The sequence below is a fragment of the Chiroxiphia lanceolata genome, chromosome 2 (genome assembly GCF_009829145.1).
Source record: "Chiroxiphia lanceolata isolate bChiLan1 chromosome 2, bChiLan1.pri, whole genome shotgun sequence".
Lineage (NCBI taxonomy): Eukaryota > Metazoa > Chordata > Aves > Passeriformes > Pipridae > Chiroxiphia > Chiroxiphia lanceolata.
The window spans coordinates 75,879,141-75,895,473 of record NC_045638.1 but is presented as its reverse complement, the minus strand read 5'-3'; the positions used below and the strand labels follow the sequence as shown (position 1 = coordinate 75,895,473).

At 42.8% G+C, this 16,333-nt stretch overlaps 1 long non-coding RNA gene across 1 annotated transcript in view; it reads left to right on the top strand.

Moving 5' to 3' along the window:
• The first annotated feature begins 7,200 nt into the window (after positions 1-7,200).
• LOC116782335 overlaps positions 7,201-16,333 on the top strand; it is a 40,503-nt gene continuing 31,370 nt past the window's right edge. The window contains exons 1-2 of the long non-coding RNA XR_004355202.1: positions 7,201-7,250; positions 9,142-9,196. This is a non-coding gene — a long non-coding RNA (uncharacterized LOC116782335). The remainder of the gene's footprint in view (positions 7,251-9,141; positions 9,197-16,333) is intronic.

The following is a 16,333-nucleotide window of genomic DNA, read 5'->3' as shown; positions in this document are numbered from 1 at the left end:
AAACAGGTAGGAAGGAGGTTTTGGTCAGAGAAGGGCACAGGCAGCATCTGCCAGTAGGAGGGCAAAACCCACCTCCTGGAGAACAGCCATATTCTCCAACCTCTGATAGGAGGGGGAAAACCAATGAAAAGGGAACAGTCGATGCTTGCACAAGGGCAGCCATATCAGGCTGCAAAGAGCCTGATGGATGTGTTCAGGAGCAATTTTTATCACCTGGAGCTTCAGTGTGGATAGCTGCAGTTATATTGGATCAGAAGCTTGCACGAAACTGCTTTTCTGCCCTGTAGTCTACTCAACCCAAAACAACATTTTGAATTTGCAGTTGGGGTAGCAGCCTGAGTATGTCACACTGATTCACTACAGATAAGAGATAAGACTCTTAATAGGTGCTTTGTATATATCTTTTTCCTGATACAGCAGTGGCTCTTCAATTTACTGGCTAAGGTAGCAGAGTTTGCTAACTGGCACCTGATAAATGCCACATCTGCCTCCCTGGGACACCCATCAATAAGTAAATTTGGTGCAAGCTATTGAAACATTGCTAGGTGGTGAACAAATGCCATACAGGGCTGGCTGACTGGACCAGAGCAGCCACAGAGTTTCAGAGAGTGCCCCCTCTCACCACATACCCTTACCAGCCCTGCTGGGGCTGGTTGTGTTCTTCTCTCATGTCTCTCTTCCCCAGGCCATGAAAAATGTAGCTGACCCATTGGAAAAAAAAGTCAGAGCCTGTGAAACTGGTAAGAGCTACAAAAAAAAAGAGAAGGAAAAAAAAAACATAGCAAGGATTTTTCCTATTCTGATGATAGGCATAATCTGAAAAAAAACCCCAAACCAAACCAAAAGAACCCCAACCCAACAACAACAAAACAAAGAGACAGAGCCTCTCATTACCCTCCTTGCTGGATAGATGCAAAACTAATTAAAAAAGCAGCAGGAGAAGGGGTGTGACACAAAATCTCACTGCAAAAAGTATGCCCGCTCCTTCTATTTTTACCAGAATTTGTACACGTTTTCAAATCCTACCCAGCCGATGCTGTAGTGGAGAAACTCAGATAAGCTGCTAGACCTGGGACCAATGTTTCTGCAAGTGTGAAGAAATGGTGGCATACCCAACTGCACCATGATTGCTCTTTGCCTTCTGACTGCACCATAGCCCGTTCGCCAGTGTAGCCACTGATAATGGAGAGAGAGGAGAGGAGTGTATCGGCAGTGTTTGGATGCCATTCCAATAGCAACACTTAAAATGAGTTGGTCTGATCACCACTGACCTCCTTTAGTTAGCACCTATGTCAGCACATTACAGGGGCAGAGGAAGAGAGGGAACAGGGAAGGGAAAGGAAGGGGGAAGGGAAAGGGGAAGGGAAGGGGGAAGGGAGGAAGGGAGGGAGAAAGGAGGGAGGAAAGGAGGAAGGGCGGAAGGAAGGAAGGAATTACTGTACTAAAGACACGGGAATTGTGTGTTATACAGTGTCATACATAAAGCAGTAAACAGCATGATTATAAGCAACCTATTGTTCTAATAGGCTTTATGATTAACAGCAGAATTTTACCAGTTAAGTGTAAATTCCTCTGTTAAAAACTGCCCAGGAAGTGCATGACCATAGTCCTCCATTAAGTGTGAAGTAAACACATCCCTTCAAATTAATTCTTGGTCTGATGCAGCCTTTGCTTCAGGCATTGACGCTTTGTCATGTCGTCTGTATTGCAGGTATGAAACAAAAGAGCAGCTGGAAATAAATGAAAAGTCTGAAAATTTTGCTCTGAAAAGCAACTCTACCAGACTACTCACTCCTGTATTCAGCAGATCTGCATTTATGTCAGTCCGATCCTCTCTTGAGTGATTAAAACAAGGTTTCACTCACAGAAGAGCTGACACAGCCCATAAAAATGTTTGCATAATGCAGAAGAATTTATTAATTATATTTCTGCTATGTTTAAGACTGTAATAGGAGCTGACCACTCAAGTATTATCCTCCAAATAATCGAGGTCTGAGCCTGCACTCTAAGGTCAGGAAAAGGGGCCATGCTGCCTGCTGTCCCACAGGTAGCACTGTCTTGTGTTCTCCGGTTGCAGGGCCAGGCCAGCACATCCAAAATGGAGGATCAGAGAAGGAGAAAGGTCACAATAAATAGCTGTGATTTGGGCTTGGATGTTGTAAACATAGGCAAAGTAGTAAATGCTCTGAGCATCTGGCCTGATGTATGCAGTCTGAGCCTTGTCTGTAATTAAGAGCACCTTTTTGCTCTGTACGTATCAGGGCTATGCACAGGAGTTGCTTTCCAGGCAGCACTCCAGGCCATTATCTTTTCCACAGCAGCAAACAAGTCCATTTTCCTCAGGAGAATACACAGTAGTGCTGGGAAGGACAAACATGCAGCAAACTGTCTGACACAGATCATAAGTCTTTATTTGTCTTCAGCTCTCCTTGCTAGAGCAGGTGGATTTCACATCTTTAAAAGCCCTTTTCTTCAGTTATCATTTATAACCCTGGATAGATTTACAGGTTTCCTTAGTCCTTGTGTGCATGCTTAAATTGAATTTATTCCTCTGCTTCTTCCCTTCTTTCCTTCCACTCTTCCCCACATCTTCCCCTCCAGCAAGCTTGTCTTGAGGAGACACACATTTTGGGGAAAAATCCTTATCTGACCTTATGAAGATGTTTCTAATGTAAGCACAGTCTATACAAGTATAAGTGTGTCTATGTACTATTTTACTGTGTTTTGAAGCTTAGAACTGGGATTCCACATCCTCCTTTGGAATTCTAATATGTAATCTGAATTTCAAGGTTGTAAATCTTGCAAATCTTTATAGATCTCACTGAGATCTGAAATAAAGCCCCTAGAAGCATGGTCAGGGAGAATTAACTAGACTAGACTAGACTAGACTAGACTAGAACAGAATCCTTTGGGTTGAAAAATACCATTAGGATCATCAAGTCCAACCATTAACCCAGCACTGCCAACCAGCACTGCCAAGTCCCACTATACCATGTCCCTGAGTGCCACATCTACATGTCTTTTAAATACCTCCTGGGATAGGGACCCAACCTTTCTCTGGGCAGCCTTTTTCCAATGCTTGACAAACCCCTTTGAAGAAATTTTCCCTAATACCCAATCTAAACCTCCCCTGCTACAATTTGAGGCTATTTTCCCTTGTCCTGTCATTTGTTACACGGGAGAAGAGGCAGACCCCCACCTGGCTACAATCTCCTTTCAGGTAGTTGCAGAGAGTGATAAGGTCTCCCCTGAGCCTCCTTTCCTCCAGGCTAAACAACCTAGCTCCCCTCAGCCACTCTTAAGACTTGTGCTCCAGATGCTTCCCCAGCTCTGTTGCCCTTCTCTGGACAGATTCCAGCACCTCAATGTCTTTCTGGTAGTGAGGGGCCCAAAACTGAACACAGGATTCGAGGTGTGGCCTCACCAATGCTGAGCATAGAGGGGCAGTCACTGCCACACTATTGCTGATACAGGCCAGGATGCTCAATGGAGGTGGAAGAGATGAGATTTTACCTCAAATTCATTTCTAGGTTTGTATTGTTTAACTGAAGCAGCAGAACACTGTGGTAGGGCCTCTGTGAGCCTCCCAGCTACAGAAAAACCAGATGATATCTATTAGTATTGCTATAGAACCAGCAATACTAAACCATTTTAGGATTTAAGGAGATATGTGGTATCATAGATATTTCCCTTCTGCCTTAGAAAGAGATATGCACAATGAGGTTTCAGGAGAAAAGCTTCTCATCGAGAAGGTGGTGGAGGGTTGCTGAACATGTATACAAGTCCTGCCTTGACAAAGTGCTGCCTAGTTTTCAATATCAGAGGAGAGACCTTATTTCAGCTGTGAGAGAGCTGCACACCAAGTAATTCTCTGGGAACAGTCTCTGTAAGCACTTTGGGGTATTCAGACAAAAGGGAAAGAAGGGATACAAGAGACGAGAAAGGTCACTGAGTGTATGAAAACCATGCTTTTTGACACGTGGGATTTATATGTCCCAGAAAGTGACAGTGTTTCATGAGGCAACCCAAAGGCTGAGTAGGGGACTGAAGCTGTCCTCAAACTGTTAATTACCTGTCAGTGGGGTAGATTCTCTCAGCTCCACTAAAAACATAACTGTCCTTTATGTCAAATGGCAGTAAGGCAGAGCTGAATACTCTGGTTGCTGAATCACTTTATTTGGTTTTGTTGCTTTTACATTGTCAAGACTTTATTTCTGTTCAGCAGCACGCACTCCTCACCGTGTTGCATGCTGTACTAATCAAGCTTTTATTATGTATTTTTAGATTGTCCCCACAGTGTGCAGAGGTCTGTGGGGCTTTTTTGGGCCAGCATATCAATAGTTTATTGCCAATGTTCCTGGTAGAGGTACTGCATCTACTTATCCCGATTTTCCCTTGGAAAAATTAAATTGTTGCAATGTGAGTGCAAGGTTCAAGGTCCACTGCATAGGAAAATAGAATTGATTACTCTCAATGAACAGAGGCTTGCAGCTCTTAAGAACATTATACAATAAATTTATTGGCACATACTATGCATTTGGCATGCTAAGTAGTTTACTGAACTACTCCCTGCATCATATTTTAATGAAATGCTGACAGTTTGGCATCTTATTGGATAACTGCATTCAGTGGCGTTGGTTACAAATGACAGATGTTAAGGAAGGCATACGAAGTACTCTGTAAGGCAGTAACTCCACAACTTTCTGCTCTGTGTTACTACACTCCTGGAATTTATCAACAATGAGCACATGATTTCCTCCAGTTTGGCATCTAGAAACTTCTGCCTTTAAGCTCCCCCCCCCAAAAAAAAAAAGGCATGCATAGTATTTTTTCCAAAGATCTTGGCTTTATCTGCCGAAGGGATGCCATTAGCATCCCATGTTAGGCAGGGCATGTCTCTGCCTCTCACTCAGATCCTGCTGTGCTGCCTGGTGCACAGGGCAATGTGGCCAGAGAAGTGGGGAGCCACAAGGGCCAATCCTGGCTCCAGCACTCTCTGAGACATGGACAACACTGTCACAGGAACTGGGACTGGTCATACCTCTCCACCACTTTTCTCTCTCTTTTTTTTCTGAGTCTGAGGAGAAGGTTTATCTATGACAAGAGGATAGAAACAAACAAACAAAAAACAAACCACCACCTTTAATCACAGGTGGGATTTTTTTAGCTGTAATAATTTCACAGTGGAAGTAATCAAACTACACAGACAATTTTCCTATCTTATATCCTCACCTGCTCCTAATCCTACTATTACCTGAGGTCTGTTCCTAGAATAATGTTTTTCTTTCATTCACTGCGTCAAGGCTCTAAATATATAAATGGGTAGCATCTCACTCTCCCAGGATCACAGCTCCCTTTGCTCAAGAGAAGGCTGGAGACGTGGCCCTGATTCATTATATTTCTGGTGCCACCAAGTGTTGAAAGACTGGAAGTGGCACCGCAAAAGCACACACTTTGGAGGTCACAGGCGGCCGAAAGCTTTTAGGGCATGTCCTGCAGCCAGGACCTCAGTGCCACCTCTTGTGACCATGCCTGTCCGAAGACTAAAATCCTAAGCTAGCTTCAACTTTCTCTGATGGAACTGGGCACTTCCAGAAGTATATAGTTCTTCCTCTGAGGTGTTCTTTTATCTTCCTGATTAGTACTAAGAGGCAAAGGAAACTTTTCCCTTGAGTGTTTCAAGGCTCTTGGTCCCAGCCTTTAAGGGGGTAGTATCACTTATCTCTTTAGTAATGATGTTGGGGATCGATCATCCCAGATGCACTGTTACCACACTGTGATTAATTGCCCTCATATACAGTTTTAGCCAAGAGAAGTAGCACGGTGCCTCCATGCAGATCATCCAGAGCTTTGCATCATTAGTGTTTATTGATGTGAGACAGATAAGAGATGTGAGTCAGTGCTGTTATGTTTCAGAGTATTGCGGTGATTTAGACACTAGAAGAAAGTTTATTCTTTCTTGAGTGGTGAGTCAATAGCTTGCTGCCTTCAAGTATGAGAAAATACATCTGACCTAAGAGAGCATCATGAGCATCTCTAAGCTTAGTACCTCTCATCCCCAGATCCCAAATCTAACTGTTCTCCACCTTCCTTTTCCTTTGTTCCATATGGGTCTTAGCTCTTCCAGTGGCCATCATGTGCTCCCAGATGCCAGGAACTGTGGCAGACATGCTGTTCCACAGTGTTTGATTGGCCTATTGCCCTGTGACAGGACAGACCTCACCTTCACTCACCATTTGTCAAAGGATTCCTGCTGCTTATATAGAGTCATAGGATCATAGAATATCCTAATTTGGAAGGAACACACACCATGTGCCTGAGAACATTGTCCAAATGCTTCTTGAGCTCTGGCAGTCTTGGTGCTGTGACCACTTCCCTGGGAAGCCTGTTCCAGTTCCCAGTCACCCTTTGGGTGAAAAACCTTTTCCTGACACAACCCCAACACATGGATCAGTTCTCCCAAGACAGCTGCAGAAGTGAAAATCCATGTTGTGGCTTCTGGACCATCGTAAGTGGTTTATTCTTGGTTTGACAGGGTAAAATAAGGTCTCCCCGCTCCATTCACACTTCGCAGTCACAATCTGGCCACAGATCCCCACTCTGCCAGTTATCCAAGATCTCTTTCCTAAGCCTTCACAGAATAAATCCAGAATTGGAATTGCTGAAGGAAGACATTGTTTTGTCCTGTGTCTACTCTGGTCTGTTACATGGTGGTGAGAGAAGTTAGAGTGGCTCTTTTGTTATGTTTTATGATACTTTTTTTCCCTTTTTCATTTAAATGGTTTTTGACACAAGTCTGTCCCAACAGTAACTTGCTGCACTGCCACCAGGCAGCCTAACAGCATGTATAAGCTTAGATTGGCCATCCCAAACCCTGGTCAAATGAACAGCCATGGGTTCCAAGGGATGGTTTTGACTGAAATGCCTTACATGCAGTTTGTTAATGCATGGACACTGGCATAAACTCTTAGCTGCAGAAAGGCCTTTTCCAGTCCTTTTTCCCAGAAGGATGCCAGCAGCAGTACAAAGCAGCATTAAATCAATCAGCCAGTCATTCTGTAAGTACCTTGCACAACCAGGTAAATAAACAAGTCCTAGACACCCTAAAACACTGTAGATATTTTCCCCTTTGTCAGGCCAAGCTATTTCAGACAATCAATAGGGGATATAGGAAAGGTCACCAACTGCCTTAATAAATCTCATCAAAGAACAACAGACAAACAGCAGAGGCTCCCTCTGAGAAGAGAAAGGTATGATCTTTAATGGAATAAATTCAAGGTTACAAAGATACAAATATTTAAGCTTTAACATTACAAGCTAAGGAAATATTGTAGAAAAGGAGGCTATTCAAAGCATTGATCTTTGTTCCCAGTTTCTTACAGCTACAGAGGTCTCTATTCTTTTTTGACACATAGAAAGGAGTTTTGGAGGAAAACACATACTGGTTTAACCTGATGGATGCACTTGTAAAGTAATAGCTTTAAATGCATTTTAAACAGCCCTGAGGAGAAGGATTTGAAGTTGTTGGTTGACCAGAAGATCAACATGACCAAGCAATGTACACTTGCAGCCCAGAAAGCCTGGGCTGCATCAGGAGTGTGACCAGGAGGTTGAAGAAGCTGATTCTCCACCTTATGAGACCCCACCTGGAGTACTGCGTCCAGCTCCAGGACCCCCAGCATAAGAAGAACATGGACCTTCTGGAGTGAGACCAGATGATAGACACAAAAATGATCAGAATGAGCAGAACTCCTCTCCTATGAGAAAAGGCTGAGAGAGTTGATGCTGTTCAGCCTGGAGAAGAAAGGGCTTCAGGGAGACCTTCTAGCAGCCTTCTAGTACCTAAAGGTACTAGAGAGCTGGAGAGGTACATTTTGCAAAGACATGAAGTGATAGGACAAGGGGCAATGGCTCTAACCTGAAACAGTGTAGGTTTAGATTACACATTAGAATGAAATTATTCACTATCTAGGTGGTAAGGCACTAGAACAGGTTGCCCAGAGAACTTGTGGATGCCCCATCTCTGGAAGTGTTCAAGGCCAGGTTGGATGAGGCTTTGAGCAACCTAATCTAGTGGAATGTATCCCTGTTCCACAGCAGGAATGTTGGAACTAGATGATCCTTAAGGTCCCTTCCAATCCAAACCGTGATTTATGAGCTAAAACCAGCACGCCAGGAGTGCTTAGTAGATCTTATTGTTACCTTGTTAAACATCTGGATTTGAATAAAAAATATAATAGCAATTACCAAAGCCTTTGACAATGCTATAGCTATGAAAACAGGAGTTAGTGAGGATAAATATGGCCTAACAGCTGGCTTTTATTTAGGAACCTAAATGGCATTCCCTCACTTTCCCTTTATTTACAACATTATATAAGTAAACAATTAATTAACTGCAAATTACTGGAGTAGATCTGCAAAGCACCTGAGGATAAATTGCTCTAAGTGACAAATAACCTTCACAGAGACACATTAAATCAATTGAGGTGATTGGGTAACTCAGACGTAAAAGAAGGGTGGACTGCAACCCTTGCTTGTGACAAAGAGGTTCTTATCCTGTTGTCCTGTGACTGTACCTCAGACCGAGGTGCAGAGAGAAGAGGGGTTTTCAGCTGAAGCACTGATGACATTTGAATAAGATGCTCGTATGAAACCTCTGAAGTTTTCATATGAGGAAAGTTGTGGTCCTTATTGAGTAACTGATAAGTTACTTACTGTCCTTTGCCAGCAAGTGCATGCTTGCTTTTGGCAACCTGCAGGAGGTAGACAGTACTATCTACGTCTGTACTGGATAATGTCTCCCTGCAGAAAAACTCACTGAGCTTTTAGGCTCAAAAAATATTGCACTTGCTCAGTTTGAAACCACTGGGTAGCTCAACATGTCCCAAGCTACCCGAGTGTGTATCTCTGATTAACACCATCTGGAAGGACCAGAGCTGGGCAGCCACAGCAGTAATCATTTATTCTTTCCTTCAGGGAAAACTGGTGTGCAGTCACTTAAGACTAAACATGGAGAAATATTAACTGTGCTGTAAATCCCAATGACAAAAGGAATATGTGTCCAAGTAAAATAATGTAAACATAGCCTGTGTGCCCTCAAAGTGACCTGCTCTTTGAAGAGGTATTGTTTTTTCTCATCAGAAAAAGGTCATCACTGAAAACACCCTAAGGGAAGGAAAAGGATCATTGGTCAATGGTAAGTGTAGAGATAGAATAATTCAGATTATAATAGAGGTGAAAAAGAGTTTCACTTTTCTCCTTTAACCCGTTAAAGGTTATTATGCATTATAACTACATGGTAAGAAAACAGAAGAACTTGTGTTGATATTTACAGGGTTAAAAATGGCTTGCAGAATTAGAATTTGAGACTAAGTTTTATAAGAGTGAGGAAAAATCTATATGGCTATAGACTAAGCATAGCTTTTTGGTCTCCAGATGTGTAAATAAGTTGCACCCTCAGTTTATCAGATTAATATCTCAGTTTGGCATATGCATTTTGCTGATTTCATTATGAATATTTTGCAAAACTTTAGGTAGTGCTGTAAAGCACAATACCAGTGAAAAATCGGGAGAGAAAATACTGACAACTTAATAAGCTTCAGAACAAGCTATGAAGAGTTAGTAGCACAGACTGCATAAGATCTATCAGGAACAGCACCTAGGTTGCTCTGTTTGAGCTCTTCTACTGCTCAAGAAGTGCCTTAGTGCACACAAATGTATGTACTACTGCATTTCCTGCATGTGCTGGCAATCTCTCAAAAGCAAGGTGCCACAAATGAAATGCAGGGATGTTTAGCTCCAGCCTCTAAACTTATCCAAAGAAGGCAAGAGACTGTAGAATTAAAATGTGTCTTCTGTGCCTACCATGTGACTCTCACACAAACTACTGGTACAGCTGTGCTGTGGGGCAATTGAAAACCTGTAATTTCCTCCTGCAGATGATGCCCCTGGGACAATTTACAGAGCAAGCATCTGCAGTTGTATTGGCTTACTTTCAGCATTTTGAACCAAATCCTGTCATTCTTTAGCACACAGCCATTTTGTGCAGTACTGAGAGTGCAGTGTCTGGTGGCCTGAGGCAGAATTTCTAATTTGTCCAAAAAACATTAAGCATAAGCACCATATGATAATTAATCAGTGATCATTAAAGCAAGAGTTACCCATGATGTCTCTGATGTTTATTAAACCATTTTCTTGGCATTTTAATGACAGTATTGTCGTGGTAGGATTTCCCTTTATTTAAAACAAATGTTGTGCCTTGCACAATGTTTTAGAGTGGGTTTTTATCAGATTTCTGAGAGTCATTCCTAATGATTCTCTTTCTCTCTTAATAGTTTAGTAAAATGATTGTGAAAGCAGCACCATGATTAAAATAGTACCTAGATCAGGAACCTCATACATCTCAGATGCAAATGTTTGGGTTGGCTTAAGCTTTGGTACAGATATTAAGCAGCATTGCTACACCAGAACATTCATTCCCCAGAAAACGCAACAGGACTAAGGCTCACTGATTAAGAAGATGCAAAGTAGGAAAATAAAAGAAAAGGAGAAGAGGAACAAAATCTTCCACCTTACAGAGAAAAAAAAAAGGAACATCTGATTTTCCAGAAGCGCAAACTCATGATTTAAAGCAAAGTGATTTTGAAGTCTGTACTTACATCAAATCAAGAAGGGTTTGCTTTTTTTTATGAGGAAAATGAAGTGTTATCCTGCTGCATGTTTCAGTGTTTTGAACATTCTGATTCTGTGAATTTGAACATTCATTTTTCAAGATGCATACGAGGATTAGGTCCTAAGAATAGTGTTTTCTAGACCCAACTCCTGACTGGTGAAGACAGGGATTATTAAGATGTCTGTGGTGCATGGAGTAAGAGCTGGGTTATTCAAAAGAGCAGAGGGTAAACATATTTCTGTCCTGTCAAACTCTCAAATTTTCCTTTGAGAGGTTCAGTGTTCACTCAACAGAAAGCAAACACTGATATGAGTTAATACCTCTTCATCACTAAGCCAAAGCAGTTGCTCTCCATCAAGGAATAAAACATAGCCACGAGACCAACTTTAGCTCATGACCTGTCATGGCATGCTAATACTCTAGGTTTCTAACATGGCATAGCAAAGTAAGATGTTAACTACAGTGGCAGCTAAGGGGAAGATTTAGATACATATCAAAACAGATATATATACTTTCTATGCATAAACTTTCACCTTTACCGATTCTTTTTTATTCCCAAGCCTTCTCTGATCTAGTTTTTCTTTACGCATTACAGCATCTGAATTTTACAGGCTAATCTCACATGTGTGTCTCTCACATACATCATACCAACCTCAGCACTTTTTGACATTATATTAGTATTACTTTACAGCTTAAAGCTTACACGTGGTTGCTACTCAAAGCAATCTTCCTGAGTAGGCCCAAGCACTGTAACCTTACAAAAATGCCATGAATTTAAGAAGGATATTTTTCTAACAAGTAAAATCACTTTAATATTTTCTTGGTAAAGAGCTAGCTCTGCATATTCACAGTTCATTCACTTACATTGAATGATATGAGCGTTGCAAGCAGCTGGTTTCTTCTACTTGTACTTCTGCAGAGCTGAAAACCTTTTAAGGGCTGACACCTCTAATGACCCCATTTCGAGAAACTCTGTTATTTCAGTCAGTTAATCTATATTCGTTGTGTGGTGGTTTTGACCGGGATAGAGTTAATTTTTCAAGCTGCCCTTATCTGAACTCAGGAGTTTTCTTCACTTATACTCTTCCAGTTCTCTCCCCCATCCTGTGTGGTGCTTAGTTGCCAACTGGGATTAAACCCATGAAATCCTTTTTGATTCCCAGTGTGGGGCTCGAAGGGTTCCAGATAATGGCAGATTGAAACGTGCTAGACTGAAGTTACAGCTGTTCTTGCTGTTTAGCTATTAATTGACAGGCTCCTGTGCTTGCCATGGGGCTTTCTTGACTGTATGATTGTAATGAGCCCGGTGCTCATTAGTGGCTGATTTTTACTTTCACTGCTCACTGTAGTACTGTGCTTCTTGCTGTCAGCAGGAACCACCTCAATTAGTACAGGACAAGCCTTGCAAGGAGCAGTGCAAGTGCAGCAGTGACCAGCCCAAGCTGCCTTTGGTGCCCAGTAACTCCATGCAACACACCACCTCACTTATCCTGAGCTACCACCATAACAGATGGAGCCTGAAATCATGGACTAAATTAACTCAGTGGACATTTGTAGACATTTTACATGAATTTGCATGCAGGGGTGGTCCACAGGCTATGGGAATGATATCTGTGTATCAAAGGATGGGAAGACAGCAGGGTTGTTACGGAGGATGTGTTGCATAGTGTGGGACCTGACCACGATACAAATGGTATGGAATAAGTGATAGAGAATGTGCTGATTTTGGCTGGGGTAGAGTACAGGGCTAGGTTTTGGATTTGTGCTGGAAACAGTGTTGATAATACTGGGATGTTTCAGTCACTGTTGAGCAGGGCTTACAGTAAAGTCAGGGTATATTCTGCCTCTCACCCCACCCCAACAGTAAGGAGTCTGGGAGTGCACAATGAGTTGGGAGGACATATGGTCAGGACAGCTGACTCCAACTGACCAATCCCATATGGCATTGTGCTCAGCATATAAAGCCAGGAGAAGATGGAGGAAGGGGGGCATGTTTGGAGTAATGGCATTTGCCTCCCCAAGTCACCATTATGCATGGTGGAGTCTTGCTTTTCTGGAGATGGCTGCACACCGGCCGGCTATAGGAAGTAGTAGATTAATTCCTCACTTTGCTTTACTCACATGCATGGGGTTTGCTTTACTTATTCAACAGACTTTATCTCAACCCACAAGCTTCCTCACTTTTCCAATTCTCTGTCCAATCCAATGTGGGGGAAGTGAGTGAGTAGTTTTGCAGGACTTAGTTGCTGCCTGAGGTTAAACCATAACACGTTGCCACACAAATCATTCCCCACAGTATTACTCTCATGCTAAGATAAAGTGGCAGTTTCTAACAAGATTAGGAGAAAAGATATCAAACTACATAATCTCTTTTAGCTCAGGGGGCTGAGACTTTTTGTGAAGTGCTTGCTTTAGTCCATTACTAGGACTAAATAACTTTGCTACTTGAAAACCCCAGCAGAAGAGTTCTTCGTACTCGACCCTTGCCACATACACATGCACAAAAAGATTATTTAGGCAAGAATGATTTAAGTAAATGTAAGTTACATGAAACTGACAGGTCATTCAAATTAAATGCTCATGCCCTAGTCTTAAAATTTGGTACAGTGATGAAATAATATTAATATGATAAGGCAAATGTCAGTTTAATGTTAACAGAGAGAATAATCTTCTAGACAGTGTAGTTTATGTTACAGAACCAGGCTTTATATTTGTTTTTTGATAAAGAAACAGGTAAAATATACGAAGTAATATCTGCTGCTCTGTTTGAAGAATCCCTTGATGCAAAGAGCTTATTTAAAATGATGTATTGTAAATCTGATATCTGTGGTTCTCAGCAGGATTTAGGGCTTCAAACACTGAAAACTCCACAGGGGTATTTTACTTCTCCAGTGTCTTCTTTTGATGAGCTGGTTGGTTGGCTTCTTACAGAAAAAAAAAAAAGAGGGTTAAATATAAGGTTTAGAAAAATTTAAACCCTAAAAGGTAAACCAAGCAAGTGCTTCAATAGAGTAATATAGACATATGTTCAAAGAGACCGTGATAATGCTCTGGTTTTGATTCAAGCTCAGCATTCTTCCTTTCTCACACTTACAGTTGTATAAAGCAGCAAATACGGAAAAAAAGTCAACGCAGGCAGCTTTTCAACTCTGTTTCTTATAAAGTGCTTTCAGTTACACATTGGCAGCTCCTCTGTGCTCTTCTGAAGGAGCCTAGAGATGTCTTTTCTCTGAGTTTGGCTGGCAGGTGCAGCAGATCCCATTCTGGCAGAAGGTATCAGAAGCAGTGGTTGTTCTGCTAGAAGGCACCTATGACTCCTGGGACCAGGAGTGGGTCTTGGCAGCCAGGTCTGCATGTGCCTTCCACCGCCTGCAGGTCTAGGGCTGGGCACTGGCCACCCCACACATGGGTATGAAACTTGAAGGTGCAGTGGAGAACTCCAGGCTGGGGGCGAAGCCTGAGGAGCACAGGAGACCAACAACCCAGCCCGAGCTGTCGGCACTCTGGAGTGAAGCATGACCTGAGCTGGGGGTTGTGGGAGCTTGCCTGTTCAGTGGGGCTGGATAAGGCTGTAACAAAGATACTCGCTGTTCAACAGCTCAACATCTGTGTTACTGTGTGAGGGGGAAAGTGTTGGCAGCCTGTGCTTGCCCAGGGATTGCAGTCCTTTTGACCCTGCTTACATATCTCCTTGCCTCACTGGTGTGCCTCTCCCCAGTCATCTAAGACAGCAGTCTCATTGCTATGCTGAGCCTTTGTCCCATTGCTCTTCCTCTTGCTCTGAACATGGTTTCCATGGGTAGGGTGCTCCTCCTGGACAGATAAGGTCCAGCTGCCGTTATGCTCTGCTGAATTTACAAATGCCTCAGATTTAATTCACCTGGTATTCTCTCTGATGTAGTGACATAATTTCTTTTATTTCTTTCTAAGTTGCATAAGAAGAAATGAAGTAAAACTTCGTGCTACAATGGCTGGGGCATGAACTATGGGTGAGGAGGCAAGGCCTGGACAAACATTTTGTCTTCTGTCGTTTTAGCGGGAGGCAAATTTGAGTTTTCCCCAGTCACAGTGTTGGAGCTTGGTCTGACCAAATGCAATGCTAACTTCAGTGGGCACTGGGTCCCCTGTGGAGCACCCCAGGTACTCTGTCACCCACTGCAGGTGAGGACGAGCTGGGTTAGCTGATCACTCTGTCCAGGGTTGTCAGTCAGGATTTTGAGGGATGTGCAGAGGATGCCACAGACCAGGGCTCCCTTCAGCAGCCTCTGAATACCCTCTGAGCAGACCTGTCCTTCTGATGACAGGTCTTGCACATCAGCTGGCACTGTTCCACCATACTGGGCAGTGGGGCATGGAGCTCTAGCTTTCTGCCCCATGTGCAAGGACCAAAGGTCACAGTTGGGATCTACAGCATCCATTGGGCCAGGGAGAGGACAAGGAACCCTTGTCAGAAGGAGATTGAAGGAAAATTTTATGATTTTATTATTTTATTCAGCAAGAATCAAGAAATACTCACTTAAGTCACATATGACCCTTGAAAATAGACTTGGTACCTTAATACTAAATGCAGAAAGAAAGGCAATAGAATTGCAACTTAGTAAGTGCTTGATTTATAAGATTTCTTTATGGTAATATGGGGGCCCCCTGGTGGTCTAGTGGTTAGGATGTGGCGCTTTCACCGCCGCGGCCCGGGTTCAATTCCCGGTCAGAGAAGTCCCCCGGGCAGATGGAGCTTGTCAGCCCTGTAAGGCCATCCATCTAAGAGAAGGTCACTCTAAACAAACCTACATCCTGAGGACCTCACTGCCACTGTCCAAGCTTGCTCGGCCCCAGCAGATGAACCTTAGGATTAAAGGGTGGGCTCAGCTCAGCGCACACTGTGTCTCACCTAAAAAATCCACTGCGCAGGCTCGAAGGGTAAAGACCTTTCCCAAATCTTCGTTCACGAAGACTGGCCATACATACATTATGGTAATATAATTATGTATCAGTACTAATATTAATAAGCAGTAGAAATGTCACTTTGTATTACTTGCAGTAACATAATTGGGAATTATACCTCTAAAGTTATGTATTCATAAGGTAGTTAAGGTATTAGAAGCTTTTTAGATGCATGTTTTACTTAACTGATAAACATCATGACTGTCTCAGTCCACTAGCTCTCAAGCCTCCAGTCAAAAGGAGAAGTGTTGGACTTGGGAAGTAGCTGTTTTCAGCCTTGGGAAGGACAGGAGGTAAGGAAACATGATTTAGACACACAGTAGACATTCCCTCTGCAAAAACAAAAAGGGCTTTTAGTAGGTTTAGGGAGCTGTAAAACCTTCACATCCCTATGTGGTTTCTTAGGGCCTGTGGCCACACATACCCCATAACATAGAGAGAACAGAGGTGATAGGAGCTGCTCAGCACAGTTAAAGGGATGTGATAGGGACAGACAATGTCTCCAATTCTGAAAGAGGGAACAGTGCTGTGGTAGAGCCATACCTGCTCCTCTGCCTTTTTCTCCAACACAAAATAATAAAACTCTATGTCCAGGTGTGGAGTGGAGAGCACATGGGGTGGTGGGTAAGCCAGTGTGTTTGCAGTGCTCCACAGACTGTGACCTTGGTATTTGACCAGCCATTTCCCCCTCCACTTCAATGGGAAACTCCTTTTCCATTT